The sequence below is a fragment of the Taudactylus pleione genome, unplaced genomic scaffold (genome assembly GCF_031769625.1).
Source record: "Taudactylus pleione unplaced genomic scaffold, aTauple2 ptg000114l, whole genome shotgun sequence".
Lineage (NCBI taxonomy): Eukaryota > Metazoa > Chordata > Amphibia > Anura > Myobatrachidae > Taudactylus > Taudactylus pleione.
In genome coordinates, this window is record NW_028284516.1 from 16,103,691 (window position 1) to 16,115,435 (window position 11,745).

Genomic DNA, 11,745 nt, shown 5'->3' on the forward strand with positions numbered 1-11,745 from the left:
ACTGGTGTTGTATCTATTTCTATTAAACCTTTGTGTGTGAGTTTTGTCATCTGCCGTTTGTGGTGGAGCTCTTTTTCTGCTTTCTCAATGATCTCCAGACACAACATAAAACTTAAACCTTAAACTGAAATGTTGCATTTAATACTCTGTTCCACTTGTTCACATATCTAAGTAATATGGTTGAGTGGACAGTGGGAACAATGGCAATTTCAAGGCCACTAACTAACTCTGTTCTTTTTAATGTCCCTGTACAGGTTGGGAAATTCTTTTACAGTACAGAAGGTTTGCAAGGCAATTGTTTATTTATTTTTGGAAAGCATGCTTCCTGTTCCTGGTCCCCTTCTGGGATGAAAAAAATCCACTCCCAGCAAGCAGGCATGGCGCTCAAGAAAGAATTCCAAGAAAGACACAACATAAGACTTAAACCTTAAATCTGAAATGTTGCATTTAATGCTCTGTTCCACTTGTTTACATATAAGATATTGTTAAGTGGACAGTGGAAACAACAGCAGTTTGAAGGCCACTAACCAACTCTGTTTTTTTAATGTCCCTGTACAGGTTGGGAAATGCCTTTACAGAAGGTTTGCAAAGGATTATTAAAGTCAATCGTTTTTTGGAAGCACTCTTCCTGGTCTCCTTCTGGGATGAAAATCCACTCCTAGCTGTACAAGCAGGCGCAGGATTCTCAAGTAAGACACAACCCAATATAAGGCCTTAAATCAGGGGTAGCCAACCTTGGTACTCAAGAGCTCACATTTTCCAGACAACCTAGCTGGTGCACAGGGGTATTCATTACTCAGCACCACATTTGAAAGATCAACAGGTCGAGTAAATTATTTATTATTGTTGTGATTCTGTGAGGCGACCTGGAAAACATGCACTGTTGGTAGCCCTTGAGGACCAGGGCTGGCTACCCCTGACTTAAATCATATGCTTGTCCACATATTACAATTGTTTATTTGTTTTTGGAAAGCATTCTTCCTGTTCCCCTTCTGGGATGAGAAAATCAACTCCCAGCAGCAGCAGCAGCCATGCTCAAGGATTCTTCTGTGGCAAGGCTGCTGCCCGAAAAATAAATAAATAAAAACAATTTTATTTGTGTGCATGTCGGGCCTGGGGCTAAAAGCATATATCTATTAATTTTACTCCAACTCCCCTTGTGTGAAGATCTTGCAGTGTGATGCGTGTATCCACGTGTTGTTCTCTGCCACCTTCACCGCTGTAGGGGTTGTCAGGAGAACCTGGTAAGGACCCATATATCTTGGTTCAAGGACCTACCTCAGATGTCTTTTGATGACTTCCCAGTCTCCAGGCTGTAGCTTATGAGCTACAGCCAGCATTAGGATCTGGAATAGATGAAAACACCTGATGGTGGATCTGAGTTAGTTGTTTCTGCAACTGTATTATATAACCAGTTAGATCACCATGTAAATGTTGCAACTGCTCAGGAAAGTAACAACCAAATTTGTATGGACCACCAAAGAGTATCTCATATGGTGTCAGCATAGGGCCATATTCAATTAACAGCGAATTACGCTGTTTTTTTTGCCATAGATGAAAACGTGATATTTTCATCAAAAAACAGGCGAAAACGCAATTGGTGAAAATATTTTTGTCTAAATATTAGAGGATTTCTTTCAGAACCCTTTGGACACCCCGCTCATATCTATATATAACTTCCTGGATCAATTTCTTTGCTACTGTTTGACATTAGCTGCTCTATAGGCCCAAGCCTCAGGCCAGTGACTATAAAGGTCAGTTGCCATGAGGACATAGACATACCAAGAGCAGGTAGGCAGTTGGATGAAATCTATTTGGATTCTCTGAAAAAAAAATGTCTGTGGGGTGCTTTTGAGTGGTACCTTGATAGCTTTGCCAGGGTTGTGAAGTGCACATACCACGCACCCGGATGCAAAGGCTTGTGCAGCCTGGCCAAACCCTGGGGCATGCCAATGTTTAGTAACAGTGTTGATCATGGTGTCTCTAGACACATGCACCTTTTCATGCAGGATTGGTGCCATCACTGGGTAAAGGCTCCTGGGCAGGCAGATGAGTCCTTTACAATACCATTCTGCTTGTATACACACAGCTCCTTGTTTCTGCCAGGCTTTGAAGTCATCTGGAGAGGTCTGTTTTTGGAACTGTAAAAGAAGGTCCTGACTCACTTTATGGGATTCTACAGCTGATGCTATAAGAGCTGATGACTGTTGTAGGGGCTTAAGGGCTACCTCCTTGGCAGCAGCATCCGCACATGCATTTCCCTTAGCTTCTTGAGTCTGTTCCCTAGTGTGGGCTTTGACCTTAATCACTTATAGCTGCTTAGGAGCCTTAAAAGCCTCAAATAAATGTTTAATCAAATTTGCATGCTTTTAATGGTTTTCCTGTAGACCCTACAAAGTTCTTACTCTTCCAGATAGGCCTGTAGTCTTGAGCAATACCATACCCATACCTAGAATCATTGTAAATATTTACAATCTATCCTTCTGCAAATTGGCATGCTGCTTTCAATGCCTCCAATTCAGCCTCTTCATCTGACATACTAGGAGGTAGTGGTTCTAGTATCTATACTTCATGTGTAGTTGTGACTGTATAGCCTGTGTGCAGGTTTCCATCCACATAGTATCTTGACCCATCCACAAACAATTCTAACTGTGCATTAGGGATTGGTATGTCTAATACAGGAGAGATCTGTGCAATTTCCTGTTCCATAAGATGAATACAATTGTGTTCACAGCAGACTGAGGAAGAAAAATCATTGTGGTTTTATCTTCCTGTTTCTCAAATACTTTACTGTTACTGTCAGCCCTATTTACTTGCATATCCGCTGCTGCAGGCTCTTTGTCACCTATTTTCCCCCCTTTTGAATACTTGGGAAGCAGTGATGCTGGATTCAACACTGTGCACCTCTGGAAAGTCATATTGGAAGGCAAAAGTAAAGCTACTTCATATTGTGTGAGTCTGGCTGCAGATAAATGTTTAGTATTTGCCTGATTGAGTATTTCTGTGACTGCATGTGGCACTTGTAATGTCAGTGGATGACCTAAAACAATGTCTGCAGTTTTGTCTAGTAAAGTGGCTGCTGCTGCCACCCCCCTGATACAGGGAGAGACAGCTCTAATGAATGGGTCTAACTGTAGGGAATAGTAAGTAAAAGGTTTCTATCTACCCCATGTTCTTGTGTTAAAACCCCTTGTGCGTTGCCCTGACAGTATAGTGTGAAGGGTTTACTGTAATTAGGTAAAGCCAGGGCTGGAGCAGATATGATGTATTTGTATGAGGACCTTGCTGCTTATCATCTTTTAGTGCATCATATAATACTTGGCATTTAAAGGATGCACCTGGAATCCAATCTCTACAATATGTGATAAGCCCTTAACTGTTTGAGTATCTTTGGTGTCTGCACTCTTAGAATGACTTGTTTCCTTTCTTTAATTATTTGTTTGGCTTGGTGTGTAATACAATGTCCTAGGGACTGTACTCTAGGTTGTACTACTTGTATCTTGTCTTTAGAGACTCTGCAATTTACCTTATGTAAATATTTTAGTAATGACACAGTTTCCTCTATGCACGCAAGTTCTCCCTTTGTGCACAGCATTGGATGAGTACTGTATCTGGCTGTGTAGGCATCCATCCTTTGAGAACTAGTATCATAGCTTCTGAGAAGGCAGTAGGTAAATTGGCTCCTCCATGTGGTTATCTAGTTCATGTATATTGCTGACCTTTATGCATAACGGCTAATATGAGCTGACTTTCTGGTGTGAGTGGTACAGAAAAGAATGCATTAGCAAAATCAATTACTGTGAAGTGTGTGGCAGAGGGAGGTATCTGGTTTAAAAGAGTATGGGGATTTGGAACAATTGGGCTATCAATAATCATTCACTTGTTAACCTCCCTAAGATCATGAATTAGTTTGTAGGCTACTCACTTATTTTCCTTGGATCTTTTCCTAACCTGATATAACAGAGTATTCCAGGGAGCTATGCAAGGCTTCAACACTACAAAGTGCCATATACTGCTGTATCTGTGTTTCTATTGCCTGTGACTGTCATTGAGGAGGTACTGTTTCACTTTCACAGGTGTGGCTGTAGGTTTCATTTTAATTACTGGGTTGACTGGTAGAAGTCCTACATCTATTTTGCCTTTAGCCCATATTTCCTGTGATACCCTGTTTTCAATTACAGACAGGAAAGGCTGTGTCTGCTTTTCAGATGGAGTGCATGTCATTAGAGCTTGTGCAGTGTCATATGCAACTGTCTGTAACAACCCTGCTGGTGTGCTTAACATAACTTTCCCATTTCTGTATACAAGTATTATGCTAGCTTCCAGAGCTGCTAGCAAATCTGCTCCCAATAAATTCACTGGAGAATCTTTTGAAATAAAAAAAAAGTAGTTAACACTATTCCTGAAACTAATTCAATTTTTACTGGTTGTGTTATGGGGAGACTGGTGACTTGGCCCCCCACTCCTACTACATTAGTGGAGCCTGGTCCCTTTTGCTTGGGTTCTACTATGTTTTCTATAAGAGACTGGTAGTGTCCCCAGAGTCTATAAGACAGTTTATCCCTTTATTTCCCAATTTAATTGGTACCACAGTTTGAGGTCCTACCTGGGCTGTAGTTGTTAAGAGAAAAATTAGACTCTGAGGGCCTGATTCCTATTGCTGGCTAAGATCCCCCTAAAGGTCTTGGGTCTGGGATTTCTTTAACTTGGGACAGTTCCTCTTAATGTGTCCCTGCACCATGCAATTGAAACAAAGCCCTTTTTTAATACATTCTTCTGATCTTTTAGATTGCTGACCAGTCAGTTTGCCTGGTGGCTTGGGTGGTCTATAGCCCTGTTCCTTTTTACCCTTCTGGTTTGGATTAGGGTAAGTAAGAACATACATGGGCTTGGGCATGGCATCTTTCTTCCTATCATGCCTTTCTTGCCTTTCCTTAGCAATATTTTCTATTGACCAGGTCAGTCAAAGGCATGGCGGAATATTCAGGCCTACAGACTTTTAACTGTACCATTAATTCAGGATTCATACCTGCAAACAAGGTCAATTTTAGAATCCTTTTATAACCAAGGTCTTGCGTATTAAAACCTTGGTCCGTATGCCTCTTAAGGAGTTACTCATAATATTCCACCACAGATTGACCCTTAGTCTGGTTCTCTTCCATAGCAGGCATGTTAGCAGCCTCTCTTTGGGCCCAGACTCTACAACTAGCTACCTATTGGGTCCCACTTTCTGCTGTTTGTCTGGCCTGCTATGTCTGGTGGATTAAAATCATTGTTCCCATTTCCTGCTCTAGACTGAGATATTTAATTGGCCAAATGTACTCCTGATGCTGTTTCAGTGAGATCATGCATATCTAACAATGTGGCATTATGAACACTTCTAATCCTTTCCATATACCAGTGAAAACCCATAGGATTGTTTCTGGGGTCTGGTAAATCTTTTATGAACCCCATCACTTCCACAGGGGTCCAAGGCTTATAGGAGGAGGTGGTATGTACTACATTACCAGAATTGTCTGTTGACTGTGAGACTGAGACTGGAAATATTGGTCTGGTGTCATAAGGTGGTGGGGCTGTAGCCCCTTTAGGTTCTTCAGAGAAAGGGTCTCTTCTATTTCTTCTCAGAACCTTACAAGTGGTACATTGTTTATCTTGCCAATAGTGGCAGACTCCACATCTCCAAGTATATTTAGCTGGATTTCTGATGTGATACAGTATTTGTTCTGGAGTCAATGGGTTTCTGGGTCATAGGTTATCAATCAGTCCTAACCCACAGGTTGGACATTGTTCAGATCACAGAGCCTGACAAGTTTTGCATATTGTGTTCCCTGGGACATTACTGTCAGTATTTCCCATTGTTAGAACTGTCCCTTGTCTAACAAAGTTTGTGGTCAAAGGGCCTGATTCAGAGTTGGGAATAGAGAGAGATCTCTCTCAACTGATCATCTTGTTGAAATTATGCTGCACTGCAGATGGGGCAGATTTAAAATGTGCAGAGAGATTTAGATTTGGGAGGGAGGTGTCCAAACTGACATCTAATGTGCAGTGTAATAATAAAGCTGTGCAGTATTTGTGAGCTACATAAAAAAGCAGCCAGTATTCACCCTACATGCAAAAATTTTTTATTTACACCCCTTGCATTGCAACATGGTTTGCCCAGGTACACAGTTAAGTGCCTTCTCTCTCTCTATTCCCAACTCTGAATAATGCCCAAAGTCCCTTATGACCTTTATCTGCGGGGAATCGGTATGAAATACCATTGGCCGCATGGCCGGTGGTTCGATTCGCGGCAGCACCTGGCCGACAAAAGCAGAGTTCCCGGCAGCGGAAGCCTGACAGCGCTGGAAATCCCGATCATTGCTAAGGTAAGTATAAAATAAACTTAACCCCCTAACCCTAACCCTCCTTAGGGGTGCCTAACCCTAACCTCCCCCCCAAGTGCCTAACCCTAATCCCCCCTCTAAGTGCCTAACCCTAACCCCCCCGTCCCCGCTGCCTAAACCTAAGTCCCCCAGGGGGGTGCCTAACCCTAAGTCCCCCCCCTTGGGGGTGCCTAACCCTAACCCTCCTTCCCCCTAGCCTAACCCTCCCCGGGAGGTGCCTAACCCTAAGTCCCCCCTGGTGCCCTAAACCTAACCCTCCCCCCCGCGGCTGTCCGCTCATGGCACCCGGCATCTGCCGGGTGCCTGTCTCCCGGCGTCGGGGAAATGACAGGCATCTAGATATAGATGCCCGGCATTTCACCCTCGCCGGGATGTGACAGTCGGGAAGCCGGCTGTCGGTATTAAGGCAGCCAGTTTCCCGATTGTATACTGTCTGTGGACCCTACTAGTCCCTAAGTATCCTGACTATATGTCTAATCTATGGACTTACTTATTATGAAGGGTCTACTGGCTGATTGACGCTGTTAACTGGATGATGTTCCCCTCTAATTTGACTGGTCACTGTTTTCCATGGTCTACCTCTCTGTCCTTCAGAAGTGACAACAGACTGTTTTAAAAATTTCTGGTCCCTCTTGCCAATACCCAGTGGGTGTTGACTGCAGATCTAATGGACTCTCTTCAGGTTCTTCTATATCATAAACAACCACTCAGGTGGACCTAATGGACCTGCCAAATCTGTAGGATATACTAATATGACTCTAACTACACATTCTGGACAGGTTAAATACATTACATAGACTTACAGTACAAACAAGACTTATATCCTGACCTAGGGTGCCTCATATGTGTCACCCGTTGAAACTGCAGGGAATCTGACCAGATTCACTGCCTGTTTTTATACAACCAGGACTTCACACACCGGACAGTTGTCAGCACATCCCTCTCCCAAACCAAAGAGCATCAGGGACTTCCCAGCAGGGTCCAGCATATGCCATGCAACCAAGCCATGGGGTGGGACGGACCTCTCACAAAGTCAGACATACAAATTCACACAGACAGAATATATCTCATAGTTATACTGTATGTTAGACAGTCATGTCTAACATATAACAACAAATCAGACAGATTGGTTAGGACATTTCAAAAAAGAAAAATGACTTGCGGGTGACCTTAGATACCCAAGACTAACACCAGGACAGAGCATTACGTGTGGTGAGGACAGAGAAGCCAAGATAGTAGAATGTTACTCACCCAAGTTATTGTCATGGTGTCTCTCCCCCCAGAACACGCCTTGATGTCTGTCCAGTAGTCATTTCTTATGGGTATCTTGGTGGAAGCTCCAGGCTGACAAATGTACCCACTTTTTATAGATAGTGGACTGAGGGCCTGATTCAGGTTGGTTTGCAAGGCTGCGTTCACATGCACCCCGCTCGCTGTGAGAATATGCTAATGAATGCAATCCCTCGGCAACCGCAGCACTATACCAAGACACCCATCACTGTATAAAGCTGCCCACTTCCCATGACATGCATCCGCAAGTCAGCAAAAACATTGGTACCATCGAGTAACATCGGACATCCGCACAGTTGTGGTTGACTTGACCCTACCGCAGAAACTGCTAAACTTCCTGTGACCATCTAGACGTCTGCCAGCATATGCTATTGCAGGAGCTTAATTATGCATGCCCCTGTAACGGAGTTTAAATGCCCAGGCACGCCTGCGTTTCTCTGACCACCCCCCGTCACCACCCTCAAACGTTCACTCTCTGTCAATCATTGTGTGAAGACTGTGCGTGCTCACTGCGATCGCTTCCCGATCACTGTGGCCAGTTCGCGCACGCGCACTGTGTCTTATACGCATGCGCAGAATGCAAACATCGGCTGGCTGCGTGCGAGCGCAGCCTTGCGAACCAACCCGAATCAGGCCCTGAGTTCAGGCGACCCTCAAGCCTCTGGGTTGCAGCTGCATACGATCGGAGAAAAGACACACAATACCAGTGATTGTGATTACAAGTATCTTTTTTCTGCTTTTAATGTTACAATGGTTCATATATTTATACTTTTCAAGCTACTAGGTGAAACATGAGATCTGCCAGAGGCAGACGTTAAACTTTTAACCAATCACAAAGACTTCTGCTTTTTATAAATATCAGTAAACTGTAATTTTGCGGTGAGCTTACTGGAACCTTATGCTAAAGCATTTTGAATAACACCTTCTGTCTTTATATGTACATTTGTGTTTCTGTGAAATGTACTTGTCATACAAGTTATAAGACAAGATGGAGTTTGTTTAAAGTTTGTTTGAACAAGATGGCTTCTACAGTTTCACAGTACCTACAGGGAAAGACCCTAATTTCTCCTGTACTGTAGGTGATTTTATAATGATGAAGGCATTCCATAAAATGTGTTTAGGGATGTAAACTAGGAGGAAATTATTATATCAAAGACACAGACGTTTTGATAAATAAGGAGTATATATAATAAAGTGCTAGTTTTTAGAAGTGGAGATGTTACCCATAGCAACCGATCAGATTCTAGCTATTTTCTTGTAGAAGGTGCTAGATAAATGATAAGTAGAATTTGATTGGTTGCTATGGGCAACACCTCCCACTTCTAAAAATCTGCACTTTAGTAAATATACCCCTTAGATTCTCAGAGAAAGCACAAAATGTCCTGTTTCCACTTTTACCAAGTGAACACAATTGAAAGTATAAAGTGTAAAGTATAAGAATAACAAAAAGACATGATAAAAAATAAACTTTGACCTATTGTAAAAGAACTGTACTCACATCTTCTTTCATAGTAGATCACAGACTCAGAAGTAGGAGTAGTGGCCCCAAGTTACCCAAGAAACCATCATCAAACCAGTGGTGCAAGGTGTCACAGTTCTTCAGGAAATGATGGATTCAAAACAACATTATCAGACTGTGATCATGATTCAGAGATGGACGCTAATGAGATTATTACGCAGATCGAGCGATTGTTTGCCATTGCGCATGCATATAAGCCTCACTGCGCACGTTCTGTGATTGTTGTGTGACTCCGCACACAGAGTGGGCCCATTCGCAAAGTGAATGACAGGTAGTCAGTGTTTGGGGGAGGTAAAAGTGGTGGCCAATAAAATGCAGGGGTGTCTGACTGTTTAAACTCCGTTATATGGGCCTTCATAAATGAGCAATTGCGTTCTCCTATGCAGCATGAGAGCCCTCTGCAGTCAGGAGAGATGCGAGGGTGCAGCTGGTCAGGCCTGCCGCAAAAGCAAGATGGCCGCTTGATGTGCATCCATGTTACAGATATCTGTGCAGGTAAACATCATCGTACGCACATGAGAAGGCAGCCATGGGTGTCCCTATGCTCAGGTCATCTATGGAACTATTACCAGATTTTGGCAGCTGCGTTCCATGCAAAACCACTGCTGCGATCGCATGAGTGTCCATCTCTGAATCGGGCCCTCTGTTTACACTGCTATTATTAAGGGTGTAGAGTCTAATGCCAGAATGTTATTCGTGTTACCCAGGTTAAGGGTTAGAGAAATATAAACTGCATTAATACGAATATATCTAATATATGGGTTTATATTTCATATTTACACTTGATGGGATTTAACTAGTTAAAGTTTGTAAAAATATGTTGCATATATTAGTAAACATGTATGTGTTGCTACAAATATATAAAATATATATATGATTTAATTCATGTATAATATGTAAATGTAATTCATGTATAATAGGTACCGATGTGCCTAGGTATTATGTTTCTTCATAGCGTTATCTCTCATGCCACGCATGGCGCGCCACTCACCACGCCATGAGTCACGCCACACAGAAAGCTTAGTAATGTAGCGTAGCGTAACGCTGGAAAAAAGTCATTACATGTAATACAACTTTTTGCCCACCAGGTGTCACTTTTCCTAAACTACATAGGGCATGCATCTGATTTCCAATGTATGTTCTGTATCACTGCCCTATGATTGGCTGACAGAAGCGGTGGTTCGGTACACTATACAGTATTACAGCGTTTTCCACATGGGATCAGGAATGTATAATAAAACGGTAGAAGAATGTCTAATAAAGTTTGAAATTATTAAGCTCTGTATTACACACTGACCCTGCAGTTGAAATCACACTTGCGCCAATGTAAATACTGTTGGCACTGTCCCAGACTTAGACATTATAGTGGTTTCATTACTTCACAAACTACAGAACTGTAGTAATGGGTGAAGCGTGTAGCCTAGCGGTCTAATGCCTAGTCTCACCACTTCTCCCTTCTTCTTGTCCCGTGGGTTCGAGACCTTGAAAATATATGTTTTGTTTACTTATATTTTATACTTTTATTATTTTTAAAATCTTCACTTAAAATATTCAGTATTCAATACAGTACATGTGGAGCGCATGCCCAGTGCTTCGGGAGTCAAACAGCGAAAGTTGGATTTTTTTATTACTGTACATACTGTATTGTAACTTAGAATGCAAACTTGCGTCAATGCCGGCGCTGTCCCAGACTTGGACACTATAGTGTTTTTTTATGACCAGCAACTGGTAGTGGGCTCTGTTTAAGAGAGAGGGCTCTGCATTACAAACTGGCTGTGCGTTTAAACTGCAAAATTGCGTCAATGTCAGTGCGGTTGGTGCATGCCCAGTGGAGGGGTTACAATGACAATGGAATGTGTGCCGCATGCCCAGTGGAGCCAAGCCATAAACCAAGTAGCGCTATGCCATGGCGCATGCCCAGTTGTCTGCATTCCTACAGTACAGTACTGTACAGTATGCTGTTGAATTTTCACACTTGTGCCATTCTGCACTGTCCCAGACTTACAGTACTTATACACAATAGTCATTTCATGACTTCAGAAAGTGCTACAGTAGTGGGCTTTGTTTGGGAGGGAAGTCTGTATTACAAACTGACTGTGCATTAGAGCACAAACTTGCGTCAATGTCGATGCTGTCCCAGACTTGGACACTTTAGTGATTGTATGAGTTCAGTAACTGGTAGTTGGCTCTGTTGGAGAGAGAGGTCTCTGCATTACAAACTGACTGTGCGTTTAAACTGCAAAATTGCGTCAATGTCAGCACAGTTGGTGCTGTGGTGGCTGTTAGCCAGCTCCGAGGGGTTACGGTACAAATGGGGTCTCTGGCGCGTGCCCAGTGGAGGGGTTGCAATGCATTGCCAGTGGCACTGCGCCATAGCCATACCCTTGTAGCGCTATGCCATGGCGTACAGTATGGAAGATCATACAGTAGCGGGTCATGATTCACACACAGTGAAAGTGGGATCTCCGTATTACACACTGACTGTGTAATAATAATATTAAAAAATAAAAAGTGTAACCTTGACTGTCTAATAATAATAATAATAATAATAAA